We start from the raw sequence: 4,608 nt of genomic DNA, 5'->3' as shown, positions 1-4,608 counted from the left end.
GGGCATCCCGCACCCCATCCCCGCCAGGGAACGGGCATCCCGCACCCGCCGTCGGAGGGGACCCGGCTGCCCCCGCGGGGGCCGCGCTCACCTGGCGGGGCCGGGGGGCCGGGGGGCCCGAGGCCGGGGCCGGGGCTCCGCTCGCTCCGCTCCGCTCGCTCCGCTCCCGCCGGGCAGCGGCGGCGCGCACGGCCGCGGGCACGCGCCTGCCCGAGCCGCCCGTTGCCATGGCAACCGGGATGGAGCCGCTGCTGCGAAAACCATCCGGGGGGGTGGATGGGGGACGGACCCCCCCGTCCCCGGGCCCGCGCCCACCCCGAGGCCCCGCCAGCCCCCGAGGGACCCGCCGGCCCCAGATCCTCGCCCCGGGCGCCCCCGGGGCCGCCCCACTGCGGGGGCTGCGGCCCGGGGCACGGCCCGGGGGGCGGGTGTCACAGCCGCGGGGGGGGGGGGGGCTCCGTTACGGCCAAACCGGGCTCCATCCCCCCGGTCGCGCTGCGGGGAGGCTCTTTGGGGACCCCCCCGGGGTCCTGGTCCTGCTGCCCCGGGGGTCCTTGTCCCTCCTGCACGGGAGGGCACAAGGCCATGTGCCCCCTCCACTGCTGCCCTGCTGCTATGTCACCCCCGGCCCGGGAAGGGGCTGCAGGAGGGTTTTGGGGCTGAGCCACAGCTTTTGCAGGAACAAACACCCCAAAACGCCTTCGGAGAGGCAGCCGGTGCCGCCTCCCTGCCAAATGTGCCAGCTGGGAACAGGCTGGCAGGAGAAGCAGGAACAGTCTTTCCTCCCCCCGGCAGGGCTGGGGAAGGGGGTGAGGGGGCTGCACCCCCAAGGCTCCTTGGAGAGGAGCAGGGCAGCTCCCCTTCACTGCCATCTGTCCATCCACCTCCTCCCACGTCCCAGGGCTCGTGCCTGGGGTCAGCCGGGCTTATCACAGGATGGGGGTCCCGGGGGGCAGAGGGGGCTGGAGGCTGTTGGGGAGCAGGGAGGAGATGGGTGGGGGTGGCAACAGGCTCCCCCCGCACGGCACTCGCGGGGGATGTCAGGGAAATTAAAAGCCAGCAGGAGACGAGAGCGTCCAGGCAGTAACCGAAGCCGCCACAGAAGCTGCAGTAATGAGGCTGCGGGGCCGCTGCCGCCGGGATCGGGTTGCCCGGAGAATGCGACCCGGTCCCGGGGGGCTCTGCCGGCCCCCGACGCCGGCTCAGCTTTCCCTTAACAAGCGCCTTCAGCTGCCTAATGAAGCTCGGTGGGTCTCTCTGGCCCACCTGCCTTCCGGCTCCTTCCAGCCCCGTGCCATCCGAGCGTGTCTGCCCACCCCAGGGCCAGACAGAACCGCCCCCGGAATGTCTCCTGCCCGGCTGCAGCAGGGCAGCAGCGTGTGAGACCCAGGGGTCTAATGCCCCTGACCCTGAGTGGGAGGGATGGTGGTCCCTGCAGGAGCCGGGGGATCTTTGCCTGTTGGTGTTCCAGGGCCAGGAACCAGAGGGTGCTGAACATCATCCCTGCCTGCAGAGAGTTGGCAGTTCCCAGCACAGGGTCACTGCAGGCGCTGCCGGGCTGTCCCAGCCACCTTCTGCCCTCACAGCATCCCTGCTCCAGAGGGGGAAATGTCCTTGGCATTGAGCATTAGGTGACAAACACTCTCCAGGAGGGTGACAGAGGGGACCTCAGTGACTTGGGGGTTCCCCAGTGCAAAGAGCTCTGTGGTCTCTGCAGGTAGGACAGACTCACTCCAGTGCAGGGAGCAGGTGGGAGTTCAGCCTCCCTGACACGTCCAGCTGGTTCCTTCACCAAAAACTTGGACATCACAAACTTTGCCCTGGCTCTGCCATCTCACTGCTTACTGTTTCCTGTGGTAAGTCATTTCCTCTCCTGTAAATGAGTTGCCTTGTGGGAAGCAGTGGACAGTGTTGACAGGAAATAAGCCCTGATTTATTGGGCCACTTGCCTTTCTGGAATTACGGCTCTGGGAGTGGAGCAGATGAGCCCACACTGTGTTCCTGCTCCTGCAGGAGCCAGAGCGGGCAGGAATGAAGAGCTGCCACCAGCAATCAGCTGCCTGCCCATCACCCTGCCAGGAGAGCCAGCCTGCACACGGACGGAGGGGGTTCCAAGCACAGCTGGCTCCCCTCTGCCTCCCCAGCAAGGAAAGGAAAATGTGTTTCCTAAATCCTGGCAGAGCCCCTCGTTATGGGAGCTCAGCTGGTGCTGGGAACAATGGGAGAGTTCCTGGCCCATGGGTGCTCCAGGGAAGGCAGGGAGAGGGCCTGGCATCCTGGTCATCCCGAGCCCTTCCCTGGGCTCCGCTGCCCCTTCCCACCCGATGCTGGGGCAGAGCAGAGCAGGAGCTGTGGCTGGATGGGGCCAGAGCCCCCACGCTCGCCTCACGCCCAGGCTGTGTCCCCACTGCAGATGTGCTGCTGGCCCCAGGAGCCCTCCGGGGTGCTGGGGGAATGCAAGCGCTACTTTCCATCTCTAATTAGCCGCGGAGGATAATTGCCGGCTCTGTGGCTGTTACGCAGACAGGCAGCTATTGTGGAGGGCCCTGCGTGGGGCAGGTGCTCCCAGAAACCCAGATCCCACCAAAACAATCCCCCTCTTGTGTGCCTGGGACCGGCCGGGGCACCCTCCGAGCCCTTCCGGGGAAGGGGCCGGAGCCGGAACATAAAGGCTCCATTTTCCCTGGGAAGCAGCTGCCCGAGCAGCCCGTCCATATCACCCACGGGCACGGCAGTGCCGGGGCCCACTGCCCCCTGCCCCCATCTGTGCCACATCAGGGGCGGCCGGACACCAGCCCGGCCACCTGGGAAACCTGCTGGCTGGACGTGGCCTTTCCTTCTCCAGGATCACCCACAGGAGCTCAGCAGGTCCAGGGTTTGCCTTTGAGGTGTTGCACAAACGCCAGCCAGGTTGGCACCCCCGGGACAAAGTCTGTCCCTGGGCAGAGCCACGCCGGGGCTGTGCCGGAGGAGTCCAGCTCCATCTCGGTTCCATTGTGGCTCCATCCCGCCCTGGCAGGGCCGTGTCCCAGCACAGCCAGGGCACCAGGTCTGGGGACACGGCATTCCCAGCGAGCAGGGCCCACCTGGGCTGAGCCCTGTCGATGCTGATGCTGTGCTCGTGTCCCTTCCCTCCTCGCCCTGCCCTGTCACGTCACCGCTGGGCCCTGCCAGCACCCGGGCTCCCTCCCTCAACCCTGCCACAGGGAAAGGCAGCTCCCGTCCTGCCACAGTCCCTCTGGGGCCGCACACCCTGGGACAGGAGGGACAGGATGGAAAGGAGGGTCCAGCACTGTCAGGGGGTCACGGGTCCGTGCGAGGCAGCACTCCCAGCCCCAGCCGAGCCGGTGCCTGGTGAACTGCCCCGTTTTCTCTGTGCTCCCACCAAGGGAACATAAACCCTCAGGAGGTGGAAAGACCCTCAGCTGCAGTTTGGGGTCGGATGTGATGGGACCTGCAGTGCCCGGTCTCTGCTGGCCTGGCTGAGCTGCGGCCACGGCCTCGACCTGGACCTGGCTTAGGGCTGGGCTTTGCTCGGGAAGGGCAGCGCGGGGGCCGAGGGAGCGGCCGGAGAGGCTGCCGGGAGAGCCCTAATCCGGTTAGCAAAGCACTGGCTTTGCCATTCCCAAGGCAGGCGCAGGAGCCGTGAGGAGGAGATGGGGCAGGGCAGGGCAGGAGCAGGGGCAGGGGCAGGGGCAGCTCTGGCTCCGCGGGACGAGGCGAAGGTTGCTGCAATTGTCGCAGCATCCTGGAGGTCACCGTGCGGGAGCCTCCCCCCAGCTCCGTCCCTGCTCCCGCCGAGGGGGTACAATGGCAGCAAAGCCCCGGGATGGCACCCGGCGGCTCCAGGGACGCAGCGCATCCCTCGGCCACTCCCGCCCCCTCGGCACAAGTTGGGAATCACTTAAAATGGGCCGGGAGCGGGTTCGTTTCCCAGCGCGGGGACGGACCCGGATCGAAGCAGCGGGGTGACAGTCCTGTCACCGAGCCCCGAGCCCCGGCATCCCCCCCGTCCCCCGGTGCCCCCCGGGACACCCCCGGCACCCCCGATTCCCCCGTCCCCCGCGGTACCTCGGGGCCGCGGCGGAGCCCGTCCCGGGGCCGGCGCTGCGCATCGCGGGCAGGTCGCGGCAGATGGGGCGGAGGGAGGGGGTAAAGATCAGCTCGGAGATTAGGGCGGCATTTTTAGCCGGCCAATCCCCGGGCCCGCGAGGTGACAGCGGCACCGCCGGCAGACGGCGATCACCGGGGTCCCTGCCCCTCCCTCCCGGGGCTCGGGGGTGCCGCGTGCTGCGGGCTGTCCGGGGGCACAGCGGGAACCCCGGTCCTGCCGCCGGGGGGTTCAAACCCCGCACAGAGCCCCGGGCTGGGGGGACACGGGGCCGGGACCCCCGGACAGAGAACCGTGGGGTGCGGGGGGCTCCCAGCCCCCGGCCCGGTGCTTTGGGGATCCCCGGAGCCCCTTTGCCCGGAGTGGGACATTTTGCCCCCCGGGACCCCGGCAGGGCTTTGCAGCCCCAAAGGGCACCGCGGGGAGCGGTGACACCTCTGGGACCCGGCGGTGTCACGCCTGGGGGTGACGGGGGGGGTGACACGGCTGGGGGTGAC

At 68.7% G+C, this 4,608-nt stretch overlaps 1 protein-coding gene across 2 annotated transcripts in view; it reads right to left on the bottom strand.

The window, feature by feature from the left end:
• PACSIN1 (protein kinase C and casein kinase substrate in neurons 1) overlaps positions 1 to 4,230 on the bottom strand; it is a 14,192-nt gene extending 9,962 nt beyond the window's left edge. Inside the window, exon 1 of one of the 2 annotated variants that reach the window (XM_027659889.1) lies at positions 4,072 to 4,230. The gene's annotated coding sequence lies outside the window, so the exon portion shown is untranslated. Of the gene's footprint in view, positions 1 to 91; positions 164 to 4,071 lie in introns of those variants that run through there. The other variant, XM_027659888.1, reaches the window with a different exon arrangement.
• Positions 4,231 to 4,608: the final 378 nt, after the last annotated feature.

Source organism: Corapipo altera, unplaced genomic scaffold (genome assembly GCF_003945725.1).
Source record: "Corapipo altera isolate COAL_440 unplaced genomic scaffold, ASM394572v1 77b, whole genome shotgun sequence".
In the NCBI taxonomy this organism is placed as follows: Eukaryota; Metazoa; Chordata; class Aves; order Passeriformes; family Pipridae; genus Corapipo; species Corapipo altera.
This window is presented reverse-complemented; position numbering and strand designations above follow the sequence as displayed.